General features: G+C 39.3%; 1 long non-coding RNA gene across 1 annotated transcript; it reads left to right on the forward strand.

Annotated features, from left to right (window-relative positions):
* The first annotated feature begins 1,422 nt into the window (after positions 1 to 1,422).
* LOC140845514 (uncharacterized) lies at positions 1,423 to 9,192 on the forward strand. Its single transcript, XR_012124337.1, has 3 exons — positions 1,423 to 1,557; positions 3,993 to 4,101; positions 9,010 to 9,192. It is a non-coding gene; the product is annotated as an uncharacterized lncRNA (long non-coding RNA).
* Positions 9,193 to 14,643: the final 5,451 nt, after the last annotated feature.

The following is a 14,643-nucleotide window of genomic DNA, read 5'->3' on the forward strand; positions in this document are numbered from 1 at the left end:
AACAAGACTCTGTTAACTGAGTCTGTCCTGATGGCAAGAGAAGCTATATATTGTTAGGGCCTTCCATTCACTACATTTCCCAAAGGAAAACATGCAAAGAGAAATTATCAAAGCTTCTAGAGGGCAGTGATCACAATGGAGATTTTTTTTATAGTGCCAGGCCAGAGCCTGGTGCAGGTGGGTGTTTCCCTAACAGAATCTGCCTTGTGGAATGAGGGGCACTGTGGAAGTCAGAACCTGCCGCTCTCCATCTGTGGATGTCTGTCATTTGGTCTGACAATGCCCAGCACTATGTTTTCTTAACCCCATATGGACAGAGAACGTGTTTGGATTGTATTGCGTGACATCCCTTCTCTACTGAAAAGGCCCTGGAGGGGCTGGAGGTGGGATCTGGCTTTTTAAGGACGGGTCTAATGCATTCAGCTGTTATCACACTTTGCTGATTGTAATCACTCGTTTTATGGTTTCTTTTCCAGCTGTTCTAAAAATTCATTGCAGTGTCTTCTAGGTTTATTTTTAATATCCTGTAATTCAAAGATCTAAGAAGGAAGAGTTGGAATAGAAATCCGTGTCCTGATTCCCTCCCCGTTTTCTCATGGGGAAGAAGTGATTTAGGATTTGGACACATTCCTTAAAATACTTCCTGGAAAAATATGTGCTTTTCTAGAGGGAAGGAATCAGTTTGCAGCATATTCACAGGCTTATTGAATTGGTGGAGGAGTTGAGAAAAGATCCCATGTAAACATACAAAAATGTTTAAACTTAAAAAATTAATTCTTTCTTCAGAGCATTTATAATGAAAATATTTCCTTTTCTGAGAGTAGTAGCAAAACAGTAGTAGTCTGTCAACATCTTAGGATTTCTGGATTCCCTAAATAGAGTATTTTCTCTAAACCGTTTTGTTCAAAATTTTTTTAGTAGAGGTTAGAAATGTACAGCTCTGTAAGGGGAAGAACACTTTTGTATTTCAAAAGATGGGATCCTCACATGTACTTGTCTTAATGTTAAAACTGACTTATTCAGGGAAAGTATAAAGGGCCAGCTTTCTCTGTTTTCTCTTGTCAGTTTAATCCTCTGAAGAGGTGGATCTGAGAAATGATTCAGCTAGAATTACAGGTTGTGATTTCTACATTTTTCACTATGTAGCAATCCTTTCAGTCATTTCTAAAGTCCTTTAAAAAGTCCTTTAAAAGCCCATACAAAAAACCGTTAAGACACACAAACACCAACAACCTGCCTTTAAGTCAGAAAGCCCCAGTTTCATGATTTCAGTGAGGGATAGTTTTACCGTCCATCTGCTGTCACCACAGCTGTCAGCAAGATGTCTTAAACATCCTAATTGTCACCAGGGACTGGATTGTTCCTTAACTAATTGTTTAGATTGGCTAATGTACATCCATCATCCACAGAGGGCAGGCAGTTCCAAGAATCCTGCAATCTGGATAGAACTCCTATCCTGACTTTAAACGCAATTGTTTGGGTGATGAGGAGTCAGCAGACCAAAAAGTCTACCCACGGGTGAAGGCACAAGACAGTGAACTGTGAACCGAGGACCAGGTGAGCCTCCCAGCTGACAAGCTCAGACCACTTGCATGTGTTCCTCTCAAACTGGGAATCCGTGGGAGGTTTTGTTTCACTGATCACAGCATGTCAGGAACACAGAGAGGACAGTCAGGATCCCCGCCTTCTTTGCTCTTGTGTGTGCGACTGTATAAGCTCTGCAGGCAGTCCTTGTGGCACAATGTGCTGCTGTATTTCTGAGTTACTTACGAGCCTTTCTTGAGCTAAACTTCTAAAACACACAGTAGTTTAGTGTAAACTATACGTGTAGTCCACACATTTCATATTAGAACACAGCCTCCCTTTCTAGAACCACTGCTTTATTTAGCTCTCCAAAACAATTAATTAATTCATTATTTTAGACTGTGGAATGATTTTTCTTGCATCCATCTGCTCATTCTTCCATTCAATAAAAATTTATTTCACACCCATACAAGCCAGGCAAGAAATTTTCATGCCTCAGAAATGCAAACCATTTAGAAAGGAGCCATCACCTCACATTTATACAATTCTTACATCAAAGTGCTTTCAGAAGAACCAATGAATTGGCTTAAAAGGTCTCTGTCTGAAAGTTACTGACTAGAAGTGAAGAGGGGGAGAAAGACAAATTCTTGATAAGCAATGAACAAACAAACATATTAGCCTTTAAAAAAAGAACCATTCATTAAGATGTTAAGAAGAGGGGTCAGGGGATTTTTCTTTAATGGAAGTTTGAAAAATTCCCCACACTCTCTCCCTTATTCAGAGTCAGTACAGCTCCTACTAATTTTGCAGGAAAGAACCCTATTAATTTTGTGTAGCTGATGCTTCCTTCCCTCACGTACTTGGATTTATTTTTATAATCTTGTACCATTAATTCTTTACAGGACCAGGTTGCCATAGAAAAACTCTGGAAAAGTAGTAAGCTAAGAACATCACTAATACAAATAACCCACATTTATTGTGCTCACCTATTTATTACACATTATTTTCAGCATTTTACATGTTTTAACTCATTTGATCATCAACAATCCTGTGATACAGGTAGGTACTCTTATTACTCCCATTTTAAAGGAAAACTGATTCACAGAAAGTTTAATTAATCTGCACAAGATCAGAGATTGTTCTAGTGGATAGTACAACATAGCTGGGCAAACTCAGGAGAAGCATTTAGAGAAAACAGGCTTTGACATGGGAATTAAAGGCAGGCAGGAGAATAGGGAGGGTTTGTTCCAGAGAGGTGGATGGACAAGGAGCTGATGCTAGAGATTTCCATAAAACTGGATTGGAGAGAACCATCGGCCCAGCGTGTGCAGAGGAGAACTGAAAGAGGGCTGATGGGGGCTCCAGGGCGGCGGTGGGGCTGATGACCAGCCAGGGCAGAGCTTCTAGCATTTCGCAACTTGATTTCATTACTTTCACCTAATACACTGACTGAACAATCTTGGAAAATCTGTAGACCCTTTTTCTTCCCTGCCCCCAACTCTGGTCATTTTTCAGGAATTTTCCTCTCTTGATTACTAAGTAGTATGTATTTACTGTAAGAAATATGAAACACATAGAGCATGCACACACACATACATGCACTCTCACAAAGGAAACAAGAAAATGAAAACATTTTTAAAACCACCTCCCAGAGATGACCACATTCAGTATAATTCCAGATTTTTTAAATAAGAAAGTGGACTGCCAAATAGGGCTTTGTAATTTTCTTCTCCTTCACATTGCTTAGCTTGTTGCAGCGCATGTTTTTCCTGTTTTTATATGTCACCATTTTAGTGAATTCATCACATGGATTTATTTATTTAAAAGATCTGCTATTGATAGCAGACAGATTCTTTTTTTTTTTGGGAGAAAGGATTTTATTGCTCACAGCTCAGTCTCTTGCTCCTTCCATCCTGCCTGGTGCAGAGGGGAGAGTGGCTATCTTTTTTAAAAAAAATTTTTATTAAGGTATGATTGATACACACTCTTATGAAGATTTCACATGAAAAAACAATGTGGTTACTACATTTACCCATATTATCAAGTCCCCACCCATACCCCAGTGCAGTCACTGTCCCTCAGTCCCCCTCTCCCTCCCTCCCCACATGCCCTCTCCCACCCCTCTCCTTTTGTAACCACTTGTTCCTTCTTGGAGTCTGTGAGTCTGCTGCCATTTTGTTCCTTCAGTTTTGCTTCGTCGTTATACTCCACAAATGAGGGAAATCATTTGGCATTTGAGCAGATTCTTTTCATTTTTTTGCTATTCTATACAATGCTTCAGTGGAAATGCTTTCAGATTAATGTTTTCCTCCATTTGAGATAATTTTTTATTACAATTTCATATAAAGTAATTAAATTAAAGTGTGTTTGATCTACACATATATATACATACACATATATTTTTAAATGGTTTTCATGCCTCTTGCTTCATGCCCTTCATAGATTGTACCATCTTACCTCCCGCACAGCACTGAGTGGGAGAGCCATTTCCCCGCATACCAAACCGCACAGGTACAGAAGGTCCCTGGGATTTACAAGCTCTTATGAAGAGGAATGAAGCGATGCCTCAGAGCAAAGGTGGGGCTCCTATTTGCCACCAACAGATGGTATGGCTGCCACTTGGATGGTGTCACTTGCGTTTTGGAGTGAATTAACTTAAAGCAGTCTTTTATATGTTAACCTTTAAAAGTCATTATCGATCTGATTAACTAAAAGTGGTATGTTCTCAGCTAGATGCACGCTGAGAAAACTGACTGGCTGTCCACACGTCCACGGATATTTCTTTTGTAAACTGTCTTGTCCTTTCTCATGCCCATTCTTTTTCTACTGGATCACCTTTCACACATTTCTTAAGAATTATTACCTCATATTTTCATCTATACATTTTTTAATTGGATAAAGGAGATAGGAGATGTACAGAAATTTTAAATGTTTATACAGTCAATTCTATTTTATTCCTTATGATTTGTTTGTTTGGTTTTATGCTTAAAAGACTCGCTTTACCTCAAGATATGAAAATATCACTTTGTTTTATTCATTTTTTTAGAAATAATTAACTCTTTGATATACCTGGTATTTATTTCAACATTATTTTATTCAGAGAAATTCAACATTATTTTATTCAAAGAGCTAACCAACTGTTTCTGTACCGTTTCTTAATAATCCCACATTTCTGTAATAGTTAGAAGTACTAACCTTAACCTACAATGAAGTCTCATATCTACTGGGAGTCTATTTCAGATCTTTCTGTTCTATTACTTGGGAATATATTTAATTACTAGAACCATTCCATTTCAGTAACATTTCTTAATATGCTGTAGTGCTTTCCAACCTCAACACTTTTTCCGCATTTTGTTTTAACCTTTTAAAATATTTTATCGTATTTGATTTTCAACTTACTACATTAACACACACTTCTTAAAACAAGTTAAACAGCACAGCATGGTATATACACAAAGTTAATAATTTTCCTCTCCACTTTCTAGTCCCACTCACCTGTGAAAACAAGGTTTGTAGTTTGGTGAATAAACGTTTGCACTTTTCTGTATGTTCTTATGACCAAAAAATAACAATAATAAATAATAACGAGAATGTTTATCAAGTGCAAAGGATTGTTTTAAGTATGCTATGTGAATTTTTTTTGTCTTTTATGGCAAATGTGTGAGGTAGATGCTATCATCAATACACAGATGAGTAAACTTAGTCCCAGGAAGTCTAAATAATTCATTAAGTCACACAGGGAGTGGTGGCACCCAGATTGCAACGCAAACAGGCTGGTTCCAGAGCTGGAGTCCTGTCTCATTCTTTGGCTTTTTCCTCTTCCCTTCCTCCTCATCCTCTTTCTCTTCCCTCTTTTCCTGTGTTAAAAATACAGGCTTATTCCATACACATTGCTTTGAAACCTGCCTTCTTTCACTTAAATTATGTTCTACTTTCTAACTTAATACACATAAATGATGCATTACATTTTAGATGTATCAACATATCAGATAGAGCCTGGTATTCGGCAGCACAGCCAAACATCATTTAATAAGCCATTCTCCTGGTGACAGACATTCAGGCGGTTCTTATTTCCCGGCCACTTCCCAACTATGCTGCTATTAAGGTTTCTGTATGCAAATTCTTTCATACTGGTAATTTTATTTCTGGCAAATAGTTTCCCAAAAGTGAGACTGCTGTCTTTAAGGGCATGTGCAATCTTATTTTAATAGATACTACCAGGTTATTTTTCACCATGACCATATTAATCAGCACTCCCAGATACGCAGCTTTCCCACAAACTCTTTCTTCCTTATGGAAGCCTCACAACGGAAGTCCCCAGCACCAGGATGCAAGGGTGGGCACCGCGATGCGGCTCCTGATCCTAAGTTCTGACAGCTTTGGCCCCTGATGAACATCCCCCTTCTTTCTGCCTCCCCTCAGAGCACAAGGTAACAGCACGCGTTCCACAGGAAACGATTCAGCGGTAAACACAGACATCTCGTCTCTTACCTGCCCTGCCCTCCCACGCAGCTGCCTGTGCCATCCCCCCCATGGCCCGCCTGTTCTGCCGAGAGCCTTCTGTGGCATCTGCAGCACCTCCCGCCTCATGCCCCCAGGCCCTGACTTCTAAATGAAGGCCCTTTGCCTTTCTCTCTGCCCATGGCTTCCGTGCTGACTTCACACGGGGACCTCCCTTCACCACCGCCGCCCGCGGTTCCCGGCCTCCTTCCCTGCCGCCCTGCGGCTCTGCCCCCCTTCCCTCATTTCAAACGAAGAACTTCTTTCCAAAACGTCATTTTCAATACCTCCTAAGGATTCAGCGCAAACTACAGTTGAAATTAATTTTCTTCTCATTTTATCAGTTCGTATTACAGCAGATTACCCTCTAAAGTGGTACAGACCAGGGTTTGGAATAGGGTCATCCATGCCTGGTTCACTTCTGCCATCATTATCTCTTATTGACTCTGAATTGGACTAATGGTCTTACTGACCAATGATAAGTAATCTGAGCTGTTCATTTAGCATCTTAGATAATAAATAGATTTCACCTGTCCTTTAAAAGCAGCTCTAGATAAGGTCATCTGCTTTCCTTAATTCAGTGTAGGGAGTGAGAGGAGCGAGCGTTTCCCCCGTAAAGAAGGGCAAGTCTAAATGTGCCGTGCACACCTTTTAAGACCCAGGCTGTTCTTCCTTGGAAGCCTCGAGCAGTTTTTTGGTCCTCTGTGTTTTCATCTCACATGATTCCTTCTTTTCTTTTGGTTCTTGTCTCAAAGTGTTAATTACCTTTTGACTTAAGCCTGCACACACTCCCCCGCCAAACTGTCATCAGATTATAGTTATCTGAAGGCAGGGACATTTCCCAATTATCTTGAAGCCCTAGAACCTGGAATGTGTTTGATACTTAGTAATTATAGCAAGTGTTATTTGAGTGACTGGCGGATGGGTGAATGAATATCCATTACTTCCCCGGAGTGCCCTATGAAGGAAACTTTGAGATATTAAAATGAAGCAACAGTGACTGGACTCTTTTTACTTATTACATTACATCAAATAATAGAAGAGTGTGTTAAAAAGTCAGTACGCTTACAGCTCAGTGAATGACCCAGTCAGAGGCAGTTCCTCCTTTCACTGTCCTATAGACATGGAATCTCCTTCCTCCATCCACCTGGGTTAGAATATCCTGGAATCAGCATTCTGCACTGTACCATTCAGTTGAGACTTGTCAGTGCTTTTATTAGTGAGGAGGTTTCTCCAAACACACTGCTGATTTTGGGAACTAAGCCTTGAATTAAACTGGACTGAGCTTTGAGAAAATGTGGGAAGTCTTGAAAGAAACCTTTGCACAGGATGGGTTTTCTCTACTGTGCAGCCCTAGGAAGTAAGTGGGCTTTAATTTCAACACTTACAGTATTTCCAGTGCTTTCAACATTTCTGTTTGAATCATCTGCTCTTCAGCCTCAGAGAGGCAGTGTTGTCTAGTGGTTAAGACCAGAAATCCCCAAGCCAGGCTGCTGGATCTGAATCCCAGTTATTGCCCTGGGAAAGGCATTTCGTCGAGAATGCTCAATCGACAGCTTCATGGGATGTCATTCGCATAGGACACAACATCAGATGATGCATGTGGAGCATTTTAGACCACTTAAACTTAGGACGCAGAGTTCATTAAATCAGCAACTATTGTCATTTTTGTCTTCTCAGGGTCCCTATTAGCAGATGTTATTAACATCATCTCAAAGATGGAGAAATTGGGGTCCCAAAAGGCTAAATGGTTAGTTCAAAGTTAAACAGACAACTGACTTCTGAATCTCCAGATTCTCACACTTGGCCATTTAGTTCCACCTATACTATTATGAGGACCCCTTCTGCAAGCTTATGTGGCCAGCTTAATTTTAGTGGCTTGTTGTTTGTTTGTTTTGCTTTCCTAAGAATGGCTTCTAATACTGAGCAAAGGACAGGAATTTACAATGACTCACACCAAAACAAAACCAACAACTGTCACAGCAAAATACCAACTTCATATTTGGGGGCTGGTTACTGGATATTCAACACTAAACTCTTTTAGCCTTTGGTCTGTACCCTCACCCCCTTCCACATACTTTGCTCAATACTGTGTCCATTACTAATTATAAGTCCCCCGAGATCCTGTGCCTTATTCCTCTTTAAATTCTGCTGGAAGCATAAATGTTTGTTATATAAAATAAATAAGAGATTATTATCTAAGAAAGAATGTACAAGTCCTTTATTTTCTGCTCTCAGTTTGTAAAGACAGAATCTGGTTGACTCTGTAGAGTGAACCTTTTTATAATAAAGTGGTATTTAAAGGTCTAGTATAATAATTTATTTATTCAAGTAGTTCATAACTTATACTATCTGAGTAAAGAAATTTTTAGTTGAGGTTCCTAAAACACTAAGCTGGTTTTGAGGTTGATGCAAAATCCAACTATCATCTTGAATAATGAGAAATTTGCATTGTTAAGCATTAGTATTGGCCTATGAGAGGGAAGCCTGGTAATTTCAAGGAGTGTATTCTTGCTGAAAAAATTAAAATATCTCATAATTATTGATGAAAGTCTTTGAATTCATGTTGCTAACAAAGCCTACCATATTAAATTATCAAGGTAGGTGAAAAAAAAATTAGTGTCTCAGAATAAAAGCTACAGTTGGAATGAATTCCAGTGTCTTGCATTCCAGTCAACATTTAAATAACTGAACACCCTGAGTGAAGATCTGTTGTCTATAAATGTTACAACTTCTGTATCTATGAAATTATATTTTAATAGTTATATTTCAGTAAGGCACTACTTTTGGTTACCTGCTTTGTTTCATAGATAAAATCATTTGGTCATAAAAGAATCTTACCCATAGCATTAAAAAATGCTTATCTTCTTTAGTAAAGAATATCATGAATGTATTAATGCCCAAGTGCATCAGGATATTCTCAATAGCTGCCTTTTTGAGTACATTTATGGCTGCAAAGATTTTCACATTTCTTCTTTTTTACAGTCAATGTGCTTTCCATGCAAGACAGCAGACGTCCTCTCCTGGCAGTCATCGATTTCTGCAATTTCTCTTTAATGTTAAGTCCTACAAGCTGTTGGAAATAAATAATCATGCCTTTTTCTTGGCATGAAAATGTCCATTCATTCACCAAATATTCAATTTCACTTCCACCATTAGCAGATTTTCTTTGTGAGTAAAAAGGTAGCTTCCGTGTCTCTTTAGCTTCAGCTGCATTCCAGCTGTGTTTATTAAACAGGGATTTCACATCGTCTGCCCTTTTGTTTTCTGTCCCATCGTTTTTCCCATCTGGTTTTCCCCCCACAAATCCTAGTGAAGATATCCACATTTTTACTGACAGTAGGCTCTTTATTTTTTTGATATCTTTCCCTGATGATAGCAGTTAACATTCCTTTAAAAGCTTACATTTCACCTCTGTTCCCCTGTTCACATTTCAACTACGTGAAATTGGGTGATTTGAAACAATTTTAGCAGCTTCTCACTCAAATATAATCCCTTACGACTTGTGATGGTTTTGAATTCTTGGCAACCATTTTCCATGCCACTCAGAGTCTCTGTAAAGAAAGGATTGTTAAAAATTACAAGCACACAGGCAGTACCTTCAAGAGCAAAGAAGACACACTTTATTTCAAGAAAAATGAAATGGAATTTCACAGTCACTTGCCCAGATTTCTCTATTTCCCAGGGGAAATAGAATTGGGGTAGAGAAAACTCACCCGAATGTTTGAGGAGAAATGGAGCCAGAAACTTTCTGGGTTGAGCACTTCCTTTCTTAAGAAAGTAAAGTATTAATCTTTAAATGTTTCTGCCACTAGTTGTAATGTTTGCAATTTTATTTTCTTTGAAGCTTGCTCATTTAGGAATAAGTCAAATTCTCTCTCTCTCCTTGTGTATCTATCATCCCTAAAATCAAGCTAATCACAAGTAAGGAAAGAACTTTGGTTCATTTAGGCAAGCAAGATAGGTTTGCACAAATACAGTTCATTGAATTTAGAAATTATTAAACTCCCATTTTTTAGAATCAAATAATACTTCTTTAAAAGTTGCTAAATGAAAATGGCCATTCATTTTTGAAAAGTTGTATGCACAAATCTATTACAAAAGAAGAAAATTAGAATTACTATTTCCAAATTTAATTTGGTTGCTATGGAATTTTTCTTCACATTTCCTAATCACAAAATTTATAGTGGTCATTAGCATAGTGCAGTGGTTAAGAGACTGAAGCCAGATGACCTGGGTTCAAATCCTAGTTCTGTTGTTCTTAGATACTTGATTTTGGACAAATTATTCCACCTTCCTGTGCCTCAGTTTCCTTTTCTGAAAATGTAGTTGATAACAGTATTTGCCTTTTAGGGCTCATTTAAGGATTAAATTTGCTAACCCAAATTAAAATCTTAGGACACTGCCTTGCACAGAGTAAATTTCTTTTACTTAAGCTGTTATTAGTAGTTACAGTTACAGCATCCACCAGTCTGGTTCGTGGGTTACATAGGTTAAGGGTTAATGGACTTACATGTTGGTCCAGCAAAAAAAAATTCCTATTTTGATCTAAGAAACACTTGCTGAATACCAACTATGTGTTTAGTGCTGTAAGACAGAGATTTGGAAAACTAATTTATCTAGAAATTAACCAAAATTTAGGTAACCATAAATATACTGCATAATAGCAAATAAATAGGAAAGCCAAGAAATACAGCAAATGAAAAAAAATGTGTCCTTGTGAATAACAACAAAAATATCAACTGAATTTTCCTAAAGAGTGAAAGAAATGAAATAAAGAGTATGTTCATATTGCCATCATCAATTAAGTGATATGAACAAAAGCAGTAAACTGATTGGTACAATAAGACGTGAGATATTTTGAAGAAAGTAAGCAAGCGAGCTAGAACAACGTAGAATGGAGAAATATGGGGCGAGAGGAGGCCTTGTAAGCGGAGAGCTCGGTTCGGACATGCTTCTTAGGCTGGAGGTTAGAATTCTGACATATTTCAAAGTTTACTCTCAGCCTTAAGAACTGTGCCTGCTGGTAGAAGATTCTCCCCACTTCTACCATGCCTGTCTTTTCAGAAAGGGGAACACGGCTAGTGAGGAAAGCGGAGCAGCCAGTGGGCTTGTGAACGGGCACTGCGGTACAGTGAGTAGGGGGCAGGGAGCTGGGGGTGAGGAGGAGGAAGAGCAGCTTCCTTGGTGATGGAGACCCTCGTAAGGGAAGCTCTCTGGGGCCTCCGCTTAAGTTTCTATTTATTGGTCTCTTTGTACCATATCATTTGTATTTGTTGAGTTTTAATATCCTCATTCATGAAATGTATATAGTTGATCAGGAAATCTTTAAACTATTCAGCATTTGCAGTTCTGAATATCTATTTTTAGAAGTCTAGTCTTAGCATATGGTTGGTGCCTAGTCATCAAGAAAAGGTCTGATTATCTTCTGTTAATTTTTTCTTTGGAAATAATTGTTGAATGATGGCTCCCGAAACTATTGCCAGAACAATCTGTGGATAAGGGGAAGCTGATTTATTGCTTACCATGTTAGGACAGCAAAATCTCAACAGAGTCTCACTAGAATCTCAAAAGGGTAAGTACAAAGTTGGGATCTTTAGTTCTGGTTTAGTGTGGGAGGTAGGGCTTGGATATGGTGGGAAGTGTGGTGGACACAGCAAGGATTTTGAGCCAATTGATTCAAGGTGTCAGTGTGCCATAATCTCCTATAGTTTCTCACTGGAGCTGTTGTCTTAGGCTCTTGGTCCAATATCTACCCATCTCTGTCAATGGATTATCTGACTTTCCACTTTACCTGGCATGTGTTCCTTGAATTCTTATTTGCCCATCAAAAAGTTCCTGATTTCATCTATTCTTTCCTCTTTCCTCCTCTTTTAGAGAACAATGCATTCTTCCTTTTAAAACTCTATCTGCAGCTTGGTTTTATCCTGTTAACCACCTCATAGCCATTCACCCATTAATTATCTGCTCTTTCTTTCATGTTAAACTTCTCATTCTTGATTGCTTTCCTTTGGTATAAAGAAATGCTTATGTACCCGTTAGTATAAAGTCATGTCTCCTGGGCCTGGGGGCTCAAGCCATAGTCTTCTACTCTTTTTCTTCTTCCTGAGTCTCTATCTCTTGCTTCCCTGATAACTCCCAGTAGCCTTGCTCAGGGACTCGAAAAAAGAAAAGCTCTCCTCAACCCCAAATCATCTAAGTATCATCTAATTCTCCCATCCTTCCTTCTTTACCCAGGTTTTGGAAAGTATGGCTAATGCTGTTTGTTGTCGCTTTCTTACTACCATTTACTTTACATTTCACTGAAATCTAGCTGTCTTGGTTAAGTTACAAGCGATTTCTGAAGGGCCCATTTCAGGGAAAATTCAAGTTCCTTATCTTTGTGGTATTTGACATGCTGACCACTCCCTTTTCATTGTCAAACTTATTTCTTTGGCTTCTGGCATCACCCCTTCTTGGTAATTTTTTTTTTGCTGACCTCCAAATTTTCTCTCTAATTGGTGCCCCTTTGCACATATGCTCTTTAGATGTTGCCATTGTTTGGGGTTTTGTTCTTCATGCCTCACTTTCATCACAATATCTGGTCCCATGGAGGTGATTTCACCTATGATTGCTGACCCATGGATGATTCCTAAATTACGTTTTAAGAATTTTTAGCATGACCCTCTCCTTAATTTCAGATATCTGTTAAACATTTACACTGGCATCAAATTAATTATTTCCAAAATGAATTTATTAACTTTTTTTACGAATGCTCTTCCTTCTATTCTTCTCATGCTCTTCATAAATGCTCTTCTCACTATCCACTACCCAGCATTCCCCCAACTTTCCAGGTGGTAAGTATCACAGGAAACACTTGATAATAAGATCACAAGGCATCTCACCTAGAAATTCCGATTCAGTAGACTCACCGCCTGGGGCGGTTTGGGAAGCACAGGCAGGACCGAGCAGCGGCTGGCCCTCTCCCTCTGCGTCACGGCGCCACTGATCATCTGGACGCTAGAATCTGTCCACTGCATCCACTAAATAGTTCTCAGACCACACCTGTCCTTTCAGCCCCCACGGGGGCAGCTTGAGCTCTAGCCCTCACGAAGCGGTTGGTGCTCAGTGATTGCTCTCCGCTCAGTCTGCAAACCCGAACCTACCATTTGCATTTTACTGAACCTCCAGAAGTTCTTCATTAGGCTGTGTTGTTTCTCATCTCTTTCCTTTACATGAAATACTATCCCTCATATTTCTAGCTTCCTTTTACTGTCAAACGAGTCATCCTTTGAGACCCAACTAAATAAAGTTAGAACATGGTTACTTGGAACAGAGCAAATACACGCATTTTGAATGACTTAGTTCTCATACCTTCTTTACTTAGTTTCATCCTGGATGCAGCTTTTCACATTCTTGCCAGGGGAGCAGTGTTCTGCTGTAGAAACATAGGTAAACCGTAGCCTTACGTAGGCAGACTTTGTATTTTTGGCTTCAGATAGGCCAATTTCCATTATTTTTATTTGATGATAGCAGGATTGGGGGAAAGTTTCTTAAACTCTCTGCTTCGTCCTGATCTGTAAAAATAAAAATGATCATAGTGAGGATTTAATAGTGTAAGAAATGTGTTGAGCCCCGTTCTTGGCACAACTGGGGCTCCAAAATCTTCATACACAGTGATGATTCATTTTCCAAATCAAAACTCTTTTGAGAATTAAAGAGGGTGCTATTAATAATTTTTCTTGGAGACTGGGTGGTGTAAACCAAGACTGCCCATGGCAATGGACACACGGATACCCTCCAAACGGGAGGGATTTTCTGACCACCATCTCATTGGAAGGAGGATGATAACTACAGAATTTGCCTTGAAGTTGTGTTGGGAGAGCAATCCCACTATTTTCCCCTATACTATATATTTTGGGGATGAGATTGGGATTGACTAACGGCTCCCTTTGGACCATCATTTTCTGGCATGTGGCAGATGTGTAATATACACAGTCCTTACAGTTACTGACCTAAGAATGTGTTCTGGCCATGCCTATCTCTGTTTTCACTTCAGATCTAGTCTTTGAAGCCCCGTCCACAGGCTCTCTGCCTCATACATCAATCTTCCCACTCTCTTAGTCTCTCTGGGTTGGGCATCTAGCACTGGCTCTCTTGTAAGGTGCGCCTGTTGTTCTTAGAAGAACAGAAAGGAGGCCTCACCTTCTCTGTCCTCTGGGATAAAAGATCTAGTGAAGCTGCATCTTCTTATTTTATTACCCTTTACTAAGCAGGGGGAGGTACTCTCCACATATCTGGCTTCTGATGTTCCTTCTTATCTAGTAGAAAGCCCTTTTGGTGCTGCTGACAAAATAAATTAAACCCCTGAAATATTCCATGCTATTCACAAACGGCAAAAATTCACAGTGCTCTTCTGGAACTTTATAACACCGGGATCATTCATGCCCCATCCTTGACACCCAGCTTCACCCATACACCTGTTCTATGACTTACCAATATGTGGGAAGAAAAATTGCCAATCCTCAATCTAGTTATTCCCAATCTTTTCTTAAAGAGAATAAGTCTTATAGGGTGTGGGGTGTGGGTGTGGTGGATAGTCACTGCTTCTTGCCACTCCCCTACTTCACATCAGCTTCT

The sequence above is a fragment of the Manis javanica genome, chromosome 13 (assembly GCF_040802235.1).
Source record: "Manis javanica isolate MJ-LG chromosome 13, MJ_LKY, whole genome shotgun sequence".
Lineage (NCBI taxonomy): Eukaryota > Metazoa > Chordata > Mammalia > Pholidota > Manidae > Manis > Manis javanica.